Below are 18,292 nucleotides of genomic sequence, written 5' to 3'. Positions count from 1 at the left end.
GAGTACAGTGCCCAGAAAGCCAGAAAATCGAGTTTTTCAGCATTTTTCAGCAATTTGCATCAAGTATAAGAGAAAGCAAGCCTAGGCTCTGATACCACTGTTGGGTTTTGAGCATTCTAACACTCCTAAGTGTACATGCAACCCTAAATACCTTGGATCTATGTTTTCTCTATTATACATGCAAATAAGAACTTCCAAGGTATTATCCTAATCTAGCATACAAAACAATGACTATAGCAGGATAGAATACATACCTCTTTGGTGTAGAAAGTCTTCATGAAGCTTGAGTGCCTAGTGCCCCAAGTGTGACACCTCAAATGGAATCACAATCATCAAAACACTTGGAATGACTTGAGAGAATTCTACACTCATCAAAATCGGCTAGCCCTTTCACTTCACACACTAGTGGCCAATTTTGATCAAGAATAAGATGCTTATATAGTTAGGGTTACACCATGTAAACCCTAATTGACATGGCCTTTCATTTCCATGATCCATGGGTACAAATACACCATGGAGCATCCATGGACCATCCTATGGGTTTTAGCCCAACTTGATTATCCATGGAGCATTAGCCCACTATACAAGTATGGATGATTTACACAATCAACCCATATATTTAATTAGTCTTCTTTTGATCACTTAATTAATCCTAGATTAATTCTTGATCAATACTAATTAAATAATCTTATTATTCTTATTATTAATATACTAGAACTTATAATATATTAATAACCATAAGTGTCTTATTTCTCTCATCCAAGTGCATGATGGTATGCAACCCAAATGGACCATGTCGGGTCGGGTCAAGTCTTACCAATTATAGTTATGGACTTAGACATTAATCCAACAAATTTGCCTCCCACTATTTCCTTGGCTTATGAACTCTCTCTCTTTCTCTCGAAAGACTCCTCTCCTTGATATAAAGACCACATTATCACTGGGCCTATAGAAGAGGTAAACAAAGGATTTCTATGGGTAACCGATGAAAATACACCTCTCACTTCGAGGTTCGAGCTTATCTTGAGTCTCGCACCTCACAAAATCCTCGCAACCCCAAATCTTGATGTGATCTAGATTGGGAACTTTTCCAGTCCGCATCTTGTGAGGTGTTTTGGAAACCTTCTTTGTAGGGACTAGATTAAGGGTATAGGCGGCATTCTCTAAGGCATACCCCTAAAATGAGATTTATAGCGAAGCTTGACTCATCATGGAACGAACCATATCCAACAAGGTTCGATTGTGCCTCTCAGCCACACCATTAAGTTGTGGTTTTCTGGGAGGTGTCAATTGTGAGACAATCCCACATTCCTTAAGATAGTCAAGGAACTATGTACTAAGATACTCACCACCTCGATCGGATCGAAGCATCTTAATGTTCCTGCCCAACTAATTCTCCACTTCCTGTTTAAACTCCTTGAACTTTTCAAAGGTTTCTAAGATATGCTTGATTAAGTAGACATATCCATATTTACTATAATCATCAGTAAAAGTCACATAGAAGCGGTTAGCATCCCTTGTGGCAGTTCTGAAGGGTCCACACACATCAGTATGTATGAGATCCAACAAACCCTCACCCTAGCACAAGAACCAGTGAAGGGTGACTTTCTCATTTTCTCAAGCAAACAATATTCACAACTATCTTCCGACTTTAGGTCAAATGACTCAAGGAATCCATCCTTTTGGAGTTGGCCTATGCGTTTCTTGCTTACATGTCCAAGACAACAATGCCATAATGATGCTTTATCCAAGCTAGTGGAAGAATCGATACATAATACATTATTTCCTAGGTTATCTACAACATACATAGTTTCATACACACCGTCACAAGGTAATGCTTTAAAATAAAGAACATTATTAAACAAAGCATTAATACCACCACATTCATTATCAAACGAAAAAGTAAACCCTTGTTTGTACAAACCATGAAAGGAAATAATATTCCTCGCCATTTCAGACGAGTAACAACATTTATTCAAATCCAATGTAAACCCACTACTTAGCAACAAAGAGTAAACTCCAATCTTGGTGACAGGTGAAGCTTTCCTATTCCCCATGATTAATTTTATCTTCCCATGCTCCACATTCTCACTTCTTCTTAGTCCCTGCAAATCAGAACATATGTGAATACCACAACCTGTATCAAGGACCCAAGAATTAGAATAGGGTGAGTTATTAGACAATATAGTGTAAATACCTGCATGGTTGGGTTTCACTTTCCCATCCTTAACATCTTGAAGGTACTTTGGGCAGTTTCGCTTACAGTGCGACTTTTCATTTCAATAGAAGCATTCAGCCTCTTTAGAGTTGGCAGAAGGAGTGACAGAACCTCTCTTGGTTCCACTTAAAGAGTACCCTTCAAGGGACTTTCCCTTGGTACCCTTCAAAGAGCTCTTCCTCTTCTTTCCTTTACCTTGCCCGATTGCGAAGACAGGGGTCGCAGTAGGAGTAGGAGTGGTAACAACTGATTTACCCTTATGACCACTTTCGGCGGTATTCAAGAGTCCTTGAAGTTTGCTGAGTGTAACTTCCTCCTTGTTCATGTGGTATGTCATTTGGAATTTATCATAACACGAAGGTAAGTAGTGCAAAATGATGTCTATTACCAACTCCTTGGGGAAGTTCACATTCAGTTTCAGCAAACGGTCCACATACCTTTGCATTTTCTGCATGTGGCTCGTGATGGGTTCACCATCCATCATTCGGGTTGTTATCATTGATGAGATGATTTTATACCGATCTTGATGAGTACTCTAATGGTAGCGTTCTATCAAGTCCTGGTGCATCTCAAAAGGGTAATAGTCCTCATAGGAATTTTGGAGCTCGGCTATCATTGTGGCCAACATGATACATGCCACTTTGGTGGCATCTCTCTCATGAGTCCAGTATTCAGCGATCTCCTCGGGAGTAGTAGACGACTCATCTGTTGGGTAGTACATGCATCAAATACACTCTATAAATAGGCAGCGGAATAATCGAAACAGCAAAACGATTTATCTAAGTGTACATGCAACCTATGGATCTATGGCTTCATACTATTACCTCTACCCTATGAAATCCGAAAATACATGGAAGAAATACTAAACTCTTTAGAAGCTAATGATCTTCAAGCTTGACTCCTTGTGCGTGCCACCTTGTTTGGATGATGAGGATCCAAACTAGAATCCCTCTCTTGGTTCACACCCAATGAACTCAAAAGAGGAGAAACAAATATTAAACTAGGAGGGATGAACCAAAAGAAAGTTCTTCCACAATGAGGGAGAAAGAAGGTGGCTAATACTCAAGAAAAAATGAGCAAGGAGGAATGAATTCCTAAAGCCCTATTTATAGCCTTGGATACCTCCTAGGGCTTTATCCTTCCACCCATATGGGATGGGATAGGCTATGAACGAAATTTCCTTTATCCAAAGGGAATTTTCGTCCAACCCCCTTCCTTCTAGGGTTCTGGAATGTTCCTTGATTAACCAACACCACTAGGGTTTCCTTCGATAAAACCTAGTACCAATACCATTAGGGTTTAGTCTAACGATAACCGCGACAAATTAATAGTCTGACTATTATTATTATTATTATATAAGCGTTAAATAACACTCAATATAACTCATAATAATAGCCCAAATAATTATTTTAAGGACCTAATAACATTACTATAATTATTTGAAAGCTATATTAAAATTTGTGTAAGCGTAGCTCACTTACAGCGGATTTTAAAGAAAATTGGGCTTTGCTCGGAGCAGTGTTTCCGAAACCGAAAGACCCTTTTTCTCGGGACTCCAGGAGCCTCGCGGCTTCCTTAGGGTGCTAGGGGTTTTATCTAGGGTTTAGAGGGGTTTAGGATACTTAGAGAGAGAGAAAGTAGTGACAGAAAGAAGAGATTTTGGAGTGAGGAACTCGGCAACCGTCACACTCCCTATTATAGGCGCGAGACCTCGGACTACGATGGGCGTAGCCCTTGGTTATGCGGGGCGTAGGCTTCGGATAGGACTGCCACCTCGGTTCTAGCTGTCTCGCACACCGGTCGGATAGGAAGCGAAGGTATGCTGGGCGTACTAATCTCGGACGCAGGGCGTAATGCGAGGCTACGTGTCATCATCCGAAGCGAGCACCGTGGTCAGTAAGAGACGGCTGAGATTTGGCCACGTCATCACTCTCCCACAGATTTCGCAATTTCCACTCCCGACTTCTAAAAATCATAACTTTCGCATATGAGCTCCGTTTTTGACGTTCTTTATATCCACACGAAAGTGGGAATGTACTCTACAACTTTAGTTTAGACTCCATCGGCTAATTTTGGCTCTATTTTAAAAGTTATATTATTAACAGGCCGGGATAGGATTGGTCCGTTAAATTCTCATAACTTCTTCATCCGATGTTCGTTTTCGCCAATCTTTTTCTCGTTATGCTAATCTTAACGACATCTTCGATTCTCGTTCAGGTCGTGTTGGCTAAAAACTGCTCGATCTAACATTCGAATTTCGGGTTGTACACTGTTAATCCGAAATTTCGAAAAATCATAACTTCCTCATACGAAGTCAGATTTGGGCGTTCTTTTTATCGACGCTCTTACTTTAACATAGTCTACTACTTTCATTTAGATTGCTAAGGCTAAATCTCGCTCTATCATAAATTCACTATTTACGCTTCCCGGTGTCGTGCCGGTTCCGTCGCGAAACTTCGACGGGTCATAATTTTTTCGTTATAACTCTGATTTCGGCGTTCTTTATATGTACGGAAACCTTATAACATATACTAAAACTTGGTTTATTCTTAATAATCTTTTTTTGAAAAGTCGTTTTTGACCCTATTGCCTCTAAATTGACTAGCCCGAATCTGCGGGCGTTACAATTATCTCCCCGTTAGGATGATTACGTCCTGGAATAATCAACGAAACAGGGCTCGTATAATGACTCCATACGTCATCTCTTCATCCTAGGTATTAATTATAACTTCTATATTCCTTCAAGTCTATCTCTTAGACTTATTGACTGTAAGCAGTACTTGATCGTGCACCAGCTCTCTACCTCAGGTTAGTCTCCAAATTATGACCTATCATCATGTGATGCACGTTTAGACTCAGGTCTCTTAGAGTTAAATTCCAAAACAGGCTATACCTTCCTTCATGTTCTAATGTGATATAATCACATTTTAAAAGGTAGCATTTCTAGCTACAAGCAACTTTTCGTGATACCTCTACTGACTGCTTTGATTAATTCTTCCATCTTAAGTCAGATGCTCCATCGATCTTGATTTTCTAAACCACATAGCATACTTAGCGTAGTTGGACTCAATTCGATATGACCACTAGGGTCAGAATATCAACAATCTTCTTAGTCATTACCAAAACGATGGTAACAAAACACTTTAATAAAACGAAATCAATTACTAGTTTCTTGGTAACCTTGTGACCTTCCCTGATCCAAGTTCTAGTCTTGTGCTTCCGGTAGTATAGGCCTCTACTTCCATTCACACCTACTCATACTCGTCACAAGTATTGTCTCGCAATTCTCCAAGTTTTTATCACAAAAACAATTTAAACACATACAAATGTGTCTAAACAATCATATAATTTTCCCTAGACTCTACTAGGACTTCTTCCATGCGAATCTTCAATCATCAATTCTGCTTCAACTCGGTTGGTGATGGAAATGTCAGACGATGGGATAACGTCATGCATTATACCAAAAATCTTTGTTTCTGCTAATCGAAAGTGTACTTATCCTTTACTAGGCGTATTATTTATTAGATGCATTCTAAAGGCAAGATATCACTTTTACGATATCTTCTGATAGGTGTCATTGACTATCGTAATCCTTCTCATTTCCTCCATTTGCTTAGTCTGCTATGATTCCTTATCATCACATTTTATACACCAATGCAGGTGTTCGGTGTATCGAGACGAGAATATAGATAGAGGAAGACTTAGACGCGCACTCCTCCTTATTATTCCAAAAAGTTACATGCCAGTTCTAATATCGTAATTAAACATTTAGAAACCTGAGCACATAAAATTTCTAGATCTGGTCTTCAATAGACCATAGAACCGATCATACAATGCATATCATAAATCATTTAGCACATAAAAGCATGTTAGGCATTTTCCTTAAATTAGCTAGTGCTTGTGTCTATTCAGGTGTACTACCTAAAATATATTGGACACACTCCTCACGATCATCGCTTAGCATTCTAAGTTTAAGTCAAGAAATAAATCCATATTCCTAGTTCGCTTAAACTAATGCTCTGATACCAACTGTGACATCCCCATTTTCACAGCCAAAAAAGACCAATTTTGTTTATGCTTTATAAAAATCAAAGTACTTCTTTTAATAAAAATGTTGTGGAATTTGTTCCCAGAAAACTCGATAAATACGCTATCAAAACATTTTCGAAGAAACGTATTTTATTCATTTTAAAACATTTGGGATGTCAACGTCAATATAGAAACATAAGCATAAACAGAACTTACATTTATTTACACTAGTGATCTACATCTCTTTAATCTTTCAATGTAATGTCACGTCATATCGACACCTGTGATATAAATAAACTGAGTGGGTCAGGTTGAGAAACCTGGTGAGTACATAGGGTTTTCAACCCACAATAATATAATTATTATGTTTAAACAATAAAATAATCAACCCAATTACCCATCCCCATTATCTTCTTTATCCTTAAGGATCTACCCTAAGAATCAGCTATATCTCGTTCATTTATTCCTAAGGAGTATCCTAAGGAATAAGTATGAATTCCATCGTTGTAAATGACACATCTGTCAAGCACAACTGCTAGTTCTGTCACTTAGGCGTGCTTGCCAAAATTGTGACATTCTCTATGGGGCGCATCTGCCGGAATAGTCCTTTAGGCGCATCTGCCGGGGTTATGAGGTTCTCTATTAGGCGCTTCTGCCGGTAGAGTCCTTTAGGCACATCTGGCGGGTTTTATTGACAGTATCGTTTTCGAGATTCCACTCGCAATACATATCAATGGGTTTTTAGAGTACACCAGTGAACATGTCGTTCACAACACCTACAGGTTGCGAGCCTGCTAGTGTTCCACTAGACTGTCTAGAATAGTCCGTGGTTGTCATCCATACTCTGTTGAATGACGGGGCCATCATTTGGGAAAAAGGCTTCTCACATCGTCCACCTCTCACCCTCACCTCACGGTCTATTTCACCTCTCAACTCATCATCCAAATCATATTTCATCTATTACATCTACCCATGTCTTACCCCAACATTTTCATACATATAAAATACATATACAGTTTAAATCATTTAAAACGTGTATAAAATCGTTCACCCAGCATAGATAGAAAGTATTCAGATAATATGCACACATAGCACGTAATTTATATAAAATACTTCATATCTATGTGTAAGCTGAAAGTAACTATGCACCTGAAAGGTGGTGACTCAGCACTCGAACAGCGCTTCGATACTCTCAAAACAATTTCCTTCGATAAAACCTAGTACCAATACCACTAGGGTTTAGTCTAACGATAACCGCGGCAAATTAATAGTCTGACTATTATTATTATTATTATTATATAAGCATTAAATAACACTCAATATAACTCATAATAATAGCCCAAATAATTATTTTAAGGACCTGATAACATTACTATAATTATTTGAAAGCTATATTAAAAGTTGTGTAAGCGTAGCTCACTTACAACGAATTTTAAAGAAAATTGGGCTTTGCTCGGAGCAGCGTTTCCGAAACCGAAAGACCCTTTTTCTCGGGACTCCGGGAGCCTTGGGGCTTCCTTAGGGTGCTAGGGGTTTTATCTTGGGTTTAGAGGGGTTTAGGATACTTAGAGAGAGAGAGAGAGAGAGAGAGAGAGAGAGAGAGAGAGAGAGAGAGAGAGAGAAAGTAGTGAGAGAAAGAAGAGATTTTGGAGTGAGAAACTCGGCAACCGTCGCACTCCCTTTTATAGGCGGGAGGCCTCGGACTACGCTGGGCGTAGCCCTTGGTTATGCGGGGGGTAGGCTTCGGATAAGACTGCCACCTTGGTTCCAGCTGTCTCGCACACCGGTCGGATAGGAAGCGAAGGTACGTTGGGCGTACTAATCTCGGACGTGGGGCGTAATGCAAGGCTACATGTCATCATCTGAAGTGAGCACCGTGGTCAGCAAGCGACGGCTGAGATTTGGCCATGTCATCACTCTCCCACAGATTTCGCAATTTCCACTCCCGACTTCTAGAAATCATAACTTTCGCATACGAGCTTCGTTTTTGACGTTCTTTATATCCACGCGAAGGTGGAATGTACTCTATAGCTTTTGTTTAAACTCCGTCGGCTAATTTTGGCTCTATTTTAAAAGTTATATTATTAACAGACCGGGATAGGATTGGTCCGTTAAATTCTCATAACTTCTTCATCCGATGTCCGTTTTCGCCCATATTTTTCTCGTTACGCTACTCTTAACGAGATCTTCGATTCTCGTTCAGGTCGTGCTGGCTAAAAACTGCTCGATCTAACATTCGAATTTCGAGTTGTACACTGCTAATCCGAAACTTCGAATAATCATAGCTTCCTCATACGAAGTCAAATTTGGGCGTTCTTTTTATCGACGCTCTTAGTTTAACATATTCTACGACTTTCATTAAGATTGCTAAGGCTAAATCTCGCTCTATCGTAAATTCACTATTTACGCTTCACGGTGTCATGCCGGTTCCGTCGCGAAACTTCGACAAGTCATAACTTTTTCGTTATAACTCGGATTTCGGCGTTCTTTATATGTACGGAAACCTTGTAACATATACTACAACTTGGTTTATTCTTAATAATCTTTTGTCGAAAAGTCGTTTTCGACCGCTATTGCCTCTAAATTGACTAGCCCGAATTTGTGGGCGTTACTGTATATATATGGTTCTAGATTTCTCTAATAATCAACAGAGAGAATGCCATCTAATGCATCTGTCGAACTCTGATCTAATCAGTTTCAGCCCTCAGATAAGTGATCAACTATTCCTTCATCCTCATGATATCTGTATGAATTCGAGACATGGATAATGGTCAATCTCAGAATTCAATATTATGTTTCCCAATATAGATTTGTGACGACTACATCTGACTACTAAATTAAACACCTCAATTCTAGTCAGCACCCAGCCAGGCTTTTAAGATGTCAGCACCAAATCATCGAGGGGCCCATAGATACCGCTTCTCCTATTAAGGCAGAAGGGATGAATAAACATTGACTACATAGTCTTTGTCTATTTCATCATGTCACACATGAATACACCCATTATAGCCACCAGTTACGGATAGTGTTAGAGTATACCAATGCATAATAAAATCTTAGATCAAAGCCCCACATGTATCTCAGTTTAAAGAACATAAGATATTATCATCTTAGAATTACTCGTGACTTAATCCATGAAATAATCTCTAAGTGCGGGTTGATCCAATACTTAAATCACTGTTAAGTACTCATAAGTGTTGACACAATAAATATGTCATGCTCAATCAAAATGGTCAATCCACCAACACTCATGACAATCTTGAATCACTACTTACTTCCAAGAGTATGACCGACTGTGGAGGTTTGAGTAAATTAATACTCAGGAAGTGGGTTCTAAACATGCAAAAGCGAAACACAGTATTAAATTAATAGAAATAATAGCAACGCCAGCACTTTATTAAGTCTCCACAAAATAAACAGCAATTCTATTACAAATTCACACTGCTAAATGTTTCAATATTTTATCAAACTAAAAAACTAAACAATTACACCATATCTTCAGCAAATCTAATGCCTATAGATCTAGTATGATTATCATGCTTGATCCTTGATAATGGTTTAGTGAACGGATCAGATGGATTCTCCTCCGATGACACTCTGCTCATGATAATATCCCCATCCTTGACTCGATGTCTCACATAGTGGAACTTTCTAAGTATATGGCTTGAGTTACCATGGTCTTTGGGTTCTTTAGTCAAAGCGACTGCACCCTTATTGTCATAGAAGATTTCCAAGGGATCCTTGATGCTCGGAACGACACCAAGATCATCAATGAAATTCTTCAGCCATGTAGCTTCTTTCGCAGCTTCACTAGCTGCTATATACTCTAACTCACACGTAGAGTATGCCACTGTCGACTGCTTGGAACTTTTCCAAGTGACCGCTCCTCCATTGAGCAAGAATACCCATCCCGACTGTGAACATGAGTTGTCCCTATCAGTTTGGAAACTGGCATCTGTATAACCTGTGATTCTCAACTCATCCTTACACCCATATACCAAGAACATATCCTTTGTTCTTCTTAGGTATTTCAAAATGTTCTTTACTGCCGTCCAATGACTTTCTCCTGGGTTATCCTTAAAACGACTCACCATGCTCAGAGCAAATGAGATGTCAGGACGAGTACATGTCATGGCATACATGATCGATCCTATAGCAGAAGCATATGGGACTCGACTCATTCTTTCTTGTTCATCACTAGAACTAGGACATTGACTTTTACTCAATTTCTTTCCATTTTGCATAGGTAGATAACCTTTCTTGGAGTCCTGCATCTTGAATTTTTTTCAAGATCTTATCCAAGTATGTACTTTGACTCAGTCCTATTAGACATTTTGATCTATCTCTATAGATCCTTATACCAAGTATGTATGCAGCTTCTCCTAGATCTTTCATAATGAAACAACTCCCAAGCCACATCTTAACACTTTGCAATGTCGGGATATCGTTTACTATAAGGAGTATGTCATCCACATACAACACTAGGAAGACTACATTACTCCCACTAGCTTTGATATATACGCATGACTCTCTTTCACTTCTTGAAAAACCAAATTCCTTGATCTTTTCATGAAAGCAAAGGTTCCAGCTGCGAGACGCTTGTTTTAGTTCATATATGGACCTTTCAATCTTACACACTCTATTTAGATATTTTGGATCTATGAAACCCTCAGTTCGTTCCATGTACACTTCCTCTGTGAGTTTTCCATTAAGGAAAGCGGTCTTCACATCCATTTTCCATACTTCCTAATCATGAAAAGCTTCTATGGCAAGTAATATCCTAATAAACTTGATCTTGGCTACTGGTGAAAAAGTTTCCTCATAACCAATTCCTTGAGTTTTAGTGTAACCCTTTGCTATCAACCTATCCTTGAATGTGTGCACATTCCCATCCATACCTGTCTTCTTCTTGAAGATCCATTTTCACCCAACAATTTTAGTGCCAGGTGTAGGATCAACCAAATTCCAAACTTGGTTGTCATGCATAGACGGAATCTGGCTCTCCATGCTTTCCTTTCACTTGGCAGCCTCAGTACCTGCCATCGCTTCCTTATAGTTGGATGGTTCATCCATATCAACCAGTATACGGTCATTGATCAATATGTCTCCTTCTGTGCTCACATGGAAACCATAGAACTCAGGAGGATAACGAATTCTATTGGATCTACGAAGGGGAGGTGGAGATATATCATTTTTCTCAACAGGTTGCTCAGCCCCGGGTTGAGGTTCATCAGTGGGTTGTTGCACCTCAGGTTGAGTGCTAGTGTCTACTAAAGGTCCTTCTTCATTTGTCTCTTGAAGCTCTTCAAGGTCTATGTGGCTCCCACTGTCCTCTTTGGAAATGAGATCCCTCTCAAGGAAGAATCCCCTTCGAGCAACAAACGCTTTGTTTTCTGAAGGCTTGTAGAACAAGTATCCAAACAAATTTTGTGGATAACCAATGAAGTAACACTTCTCTGAACGGGGTTCGAGCTTTTCATTCGCCTCGCAATGAATAAAAGCTTCTCATCCCCAAACCTTTATATGTGCTAGAGAAGGACGTGTCCCACTCCATATTTTAGAGGGTGTTTTAGCAACCTTCTTAGTAGGTACGAGGTTTAGGATATGGGAGGCTGTCTCTAAGGCATACCACGAAAAAGATATCGGAAGTGTAGCTCAACTCATCAAAGATCGAACCATGTCTAACAAAGTTCGTGTTGGGATTAAAACTCTAATTGAGATTTGATGAACAAGATGCGGAAAATAAGAACAAACACAAAATATGAATTTTATGTCGAATGATCACTCGATTTATTCCAACATGAGGAATATATTACACTTTTAGCATAGACTAAAGAATCTAACACTACATAAGAAACCTCACAACGTGGCGGCTACATTTTGCCTCACTCTTAACCCTAATTATGAATAATACATGACTATTTATAGGGAAAAGACAAGTCTTGGGCTTTTAACCTACACTTCATCAAGGGGCCCATTGTCATCACCCATGGAGTGCTTTGAAACCCTACAATCTCCCCCTGAAAGTATGGAATGGATGACAATGCTTTAACTTCCAAAACAAGCATCTAGTAAATAAAAAGATCTTGCAACAAGGAATAGATGAAGCAATCCACGAATCTTGGTTCTTCAATAGTCTTCAAACACGGGCTATAGGATATACAAATCAAGCACTGAAGTAATGTCTTTAAACTTCATTTTCGAATGTAATCCCAAAAAATCTTCATGAAAACCTAACCCGCCATAAAAACCCATTTCAGAACAAAGAAACTGAATCACTTCTTGTCTTTGAAGAGTTCCCCCTCCAAGTCACAATGAACTTCAAATAAGCTAATGACGTAATCCATCAATAAATATCATGTAACAACCCAAACATTAAGATTCGTAATGCCACTTGATCGAGAAAATACTAGAAGTTGGAGATATAACAAGTCCTTAGCAGAGCTCAATAAAGAACTTCCACTGTAAAGGTTCTTCTCTGTAAAATCTTTAGCAGAGCTCGATGAAGAAATTCCGCTGTAAAAGCTACCTTCATAATTCTACCACAAGCTTTATCAAAAATCTTCAACTTTCAAAAGTCAAAAATCCAATTTCGAACGGCCATACCAAATTCTCCTCCGATTTATAATCGAAATCATGATTATAAAGCTTTCAAATGGTCATCAGAATGATCTCTAATGGATAAAAAATTACTGTGCTCCCCCGCAACAAAATGATACATACAATGAAGTATAAAATCCGAAAAAGTCGTTAAAATTTGACGTTATCAGCAAAAACGATTTTCCGAACCGCCAAGACTTGATGGAATCCATAATTTTGTGTTCACGAAAAAAAATATATGCATTAAAGATTTCAAAAGTGTTCACCGGCCCACAAAGTTATAAACTTTTCTGAATATTGGGCCGAAACTATTACTTGCTGAAAGACAGGGGCTGGAATGGTAGTTCTGCATCAATATACCCCTTTATTTGTAACAATTTCTGGGATTGGTCCAAAAATATCAAACTATGAAAAGAACAGGGACCAAAAGTGCCAATTCGCTGGAGTTATAGCGACCAAAATGTAACATTGTGTCTTCATCCCATATATCGACTGATTAAAAGAACAATTGGAACGAATCAAATCGTAGACGAAAACCAAAGTACCGATTCCAATCAATTCCATCGCTTCCTATCATGAAGATGCGAATCTGAGTCACTTTCGTTTCAAGCACAACCAACCGAACCTAGGTTCGCTCCAGGTTCATACCAAATCCATTGATACAAAAGCGAACTCAAGTTCCAATAGTTTAATTTTGACTTTCGTTTGACTTAAGTTCTTCCCGATTGAGTCCCGATTTCATTCATAGGTTGTTGAAACGAATTCGAACACAAGTTCGCTGCGAGTCGCGGACAACAAAATTTCGCAGGTAAGCTCACAGTTTTGACCATGAAATCCGATTCCAATGACAGATGAAAGATGTGCTTCCGATACCTGTACTTCAAATCCGATTACACCGTTCACAGATTAATAATTCCAATTTTGACCATCAAGAACAACCTTAAATCAACTCAGTTAAATCCCAAACACGATTATAGAGCTCAGGAGGATAACTAATTCTATTGGATCTACGAAGGGGAGGTGGAGATATATCATTTTTCTCAACAGGTTGCTCAGCCCCGGGTTGAGGTTCATCAGTGGGTTGTTGCACCTCAGGTTGAGTGCTAGTGTCTACTAAAGGTCCTTCTTCATTTGTCTCTTGAAGCTCTTCAAGGTCTATGTGGCTCCCACTGTCATCTTTGGAAATGAGATCCCTCTCAAGGAAGAATCCCCTTCGAGCAACAAACGCTTTGTTTTCTGAAGGCTTGTAGAACAAGTATCCAAACAAATTTTGTGGATAACCAATGAAGTAACACTTCTCTGAACGGGGTTCAAGCTTTTCATTCGCCTCGCAATGAATAAAAGCTTCTCATCCCCAAACCTTTATATGTGCTAGAGAAGGACGTGTCCCACTCCATATTTTAGAGGGTGTTTTAGCAACCTTCTTAGTAGGTACGAGGTTTAGGATATGGGAGGCTGTCTCTAAGGCATACCACGAAAAAGATATCGGAAGTGTAGCTCAACTCATCAAAGATCGAACCATGTCTAACAAAGTTCGTGTTGGGATTAAAACTCTAATTGAGATTTGATGAACAAGATGCGGAAAATAAGAACAAACACAAAATATGAATTTTATGTCGAATGATCACTCGATTTATTCCAACATGAGGAATATATTACACTTTTAGCATAGACTAAAGAATCTAACACTACATAAGAAACCTCACAACGTGGCGGCTACATTTTGCCTCACTCTTAACCCTAATTATGAATAATACATGACTATTTATAGGGAAAAGACAAGTCTTGGGCTTTTAACCTACACTTCATCAAGGGGCCCATTGTCATCACCCATGGAGTGCTTTGAAACCCTACAATCTCCCCCTGAAAGTATGGAATGGATGACAATGCTTTAACTTCTAAAACAAGCATCTAGTAAATAAAAAGATCTTGCAACAAGGAATAGATGAAGCAATCCACGAATCTTGGTTCTTCAATAGTCTTCAAACACGGGCTATAGGATATACAAATCAAGCACTGAAGTAATGTTTTTAAACTTCATTTTTGAATGTAATCCCAAAAAATCTTCATGAAAACCAAACCCTCCATAAAAACCCATTTCAGAAAAAAGAAACCGAATCACTTCTTGTCTTTGAAGAGTTCCCCCTCCAAGTCACAATGAACTTCAAATAAGCTAATGACGTAATCCATCAATAAATATCATGTAACAACCCAAACATTAAGATTCGTAATGCCACTTGATCGAGAAAATACTAGAAGTCGGAGATATAACAAGTCCTTAGCAGAGTTCAATAAAGAACTTCCACTGTAAAGGTTCTTCTCTGTAAAATCTTTAGCAGAGCTCGATGAAGAACTTCCGCTGTAAAAGCTACCTTTATAATTCTACCACAAGCTTTATCAAAAATCTTCAACTTTCAAAAGTCACAAATCCAATTTCGAACGGCCATACCAAATTCTCCCCCGATTTATAATCGAAATCATGATTATAAAGCTTTCAAATGGTCATGAGAATGATCTCTAATGGATAAAAAATTAATGTGCTCCCCCGCGACAAAATGATATATACAATGAAGTATAAAATCCGAAAAAGTCGTTAAAATTTGACGTTATCAGCAAAAACGATTTTCCGAACCGCCAAGACTTGATGGAATCCATAATTTTGTGTTCACGAAAAAAAAATATATGCATTAAAGATTTCAAAAATGTTCACCGGCCCACAAAGTTATAAACTTTTCTGAATATTGGGCCGAAACTATTACTTGCTGAAAGACAGGGGCTGGAATGGTAGTTCTGCATCAATATACCCCTTTATTTGTAACAATTTCTGGGATTGGTCCAAAAATATCAAACTATGAAAACAACAGGGACCAAAATTGCCAATTCGCTGGAGTTATAGGGACCAAAATGTAACATTGTGTCTTCTTCCCATATATCGACTGATTAAAAGAACAATTGGAACGAATCAAATCGTACACGAAAACCAAAGTACCGATTCCAATCAATTCCATCTCTTCCTATCATGAAGATGCGAATCTGAGTCACTTTCGTTTCAAGCACAACCAACCGAACCTAGGTTCGCTCCAGGTTCATACCAAATCCATTGATACAAAAGCGAACTCAAGTTCCAATAGTTTAATTTTGACTTTCGTTTGACTTAAGTTATTCCCGATTGAGTCCCGATTTCATTCATAGGTTGTTGAAACGAATTCGAACACAAGTTCGCTGCGAGTCGCGGACAACAAAATTTCGCAGGTAAGCTCACAATGTTGACCATGAAATCCGATTCCAATGACAGATGAAAGATGTGCTTCCGATACCTGTACTTCAAATCCGATTACACCGTTCACAGATCAATAATTCCAATTTTGACCATCAAGAACAACCTTAAATCAACTCAGTTAAATCCCAAACACGATTATAGAGCTCAGGAGGATAACGAATTCTATTGGATCTACGAAGGGGAGGTGGAGATATATCATTTTTCTCAACAGGTTGCTCAGCCCCGGGTTGAGGTTCATCAGTGGGTTGTTGCACCTCAGGTTGAGTGCTAGTGTCTACTAAAGGTCCTTCTTCATTTGTCTCTTGAAGCTCTTCAAGGTCTATGTGGCTCCCACTGTCCTCTTTGGAAATGAGATCCCTCTCAAGGAAGAATCCCCTTTGAGCAAAAAACGCTTTGTTTTCTGAAGGCTTGTAGAACAAGTATCCAAACAAATTTTGTGGATAACCAATGAAGTAACACTTCTCTGAACGGGGTTCGAGCTTTTCATTCGCCTCGCAATGAATAAAAGCTTCTCATCCCCAAACCTTTATATGTGCTAGAGAAGGACGTGTCCCACTCCATATTTTAGAGGGTGTTTTAGCAACCTTCTTAGTAGGTACGAGGTTTAGGATATGGGAGGCTGTCTCTAAGGCATACCACGAAAAAGATATCGGAAGTGTAGCTCAACTCATCAAAGATCGAACCATGTCTAACAAAGTTCGTGTTGGGATTAAAACTCTAATTGAGATTTGATGAACAAGATGCGGAAAATAAGAACAAACACAAAATATGAATTTTATGTCGAATGATCACTCGATTTATTCCAACATGAGGAATATATTACACTTTTAGCATAGACTAAAGAATCTAACACTACATAAGAAACCTCACAACGTGGCGGCTACATTTTGCCTCACTCTTAACCCTAATTATGAATAATACATGACTATTTATAGGGAAAAGACAAGTCTTGGGCTTTTAACCTACACTTCATCAAGGGGCCCATTGTCATCACCCATGGAGTGCTTTGAAACCCTACAATCTCCCCCTGAAAGTATGGAATGGATGACAATGCTTTAACTTCCAAAACAAGCATCTAGTAAATAAAAAGATCTTGCAACAAGGAATAGATGAAGCAATCCACGAATCTTGGTTCTTCAATAGTCTTTAAACACGGGCTATAGGATATACAAATCAAGCACTGAAGTAATGTCTTTAAACTTCATTTTCGAATGTAATCCCAAAAAATCTTCATGAAAACCTAACCCGCCATAAAAACCCATTTCAGAACAAAGAAACCGAATCACTTCTTGTCTTTGAAGAGTTCCCCCTCCAAGTCACAATGAACTTCAAATAAGCTAATGACGTAATCCATCAATAAATATCATGTAACAACCCAAACATTAAGATTCGTAATGCCACTTGATCGAGAAAATACTAGAAGTTGGAGATATAACAAGTCCTTAGCAGAGCTCAATAAAGAACTTCCACTGTAAAGGTTCTTCTCTGTAAAATCTTTAGCAGAGCTCGATGAAGAACTTCCGCTGTAAAAGCTACCTTCATAATTCTACCACAAGCTTTATCAAAAATCTTCAACTTTCAAAAGTCAAAAATCCAATTTCGAACGGCCATACCAAATTCTCCTCCGATTTATAATCGAAATCATGATTATAAAGCTTTCAAATGGTCATCAGAATGATCTCTAATGGATAAAAAATTACTGTGCTCCCCCGCAACAAAATGATACATACAATGAAGTATAAAATCCGAAAAAGTCGTTAAAATTTGACGTTATCAGCAAAAACGATTTTCCGAACCGCCAAGACTTGATGGAATCCATAATTTTGTGTTCACAAAAAAAAATATATGCATTAAAGATTTCAAAAGTGTTCACCGGCCCACAAAGTTATAAACTTTTCTGAATATTGGGCCGAAACTATTACTTGCTGAAAGACAGGGGCTGGAATGGTAGTTCTGCATCAATATACCCCTTTATTTGTAACAATTTCTGGGATTGGTCCAAAAATATCAAACTATGAAAAGAACAGGGACCAAAAGTGCCAATTCGCTGGAGTTATAGCGACCAAAATGTAACATTGTGTCTTCATCCCATATATCGACTGATTAAAAGAACAATTGGAACGAATCAAATCGTAGACGAAAACCAAAGTACCGATTCCAATCAA

This window comes from Lactuca sativa, chromosome 4 (assembly GCF_002870075.4).
Source record: "Lactuca sativa cultivar Salinas chromosome 4, Lsat_Salinas_v11, whole genome shotgun sequence".
Lineage (NCBI taxonomy): Eukaryota > Viridiplantae > Streptophyta > Magnoliopsida > Asterales > Asteraceae > Lactuca > Lactuca sativa.
This window is presented reverse-complemented; position numbering follows the sequence as displayed.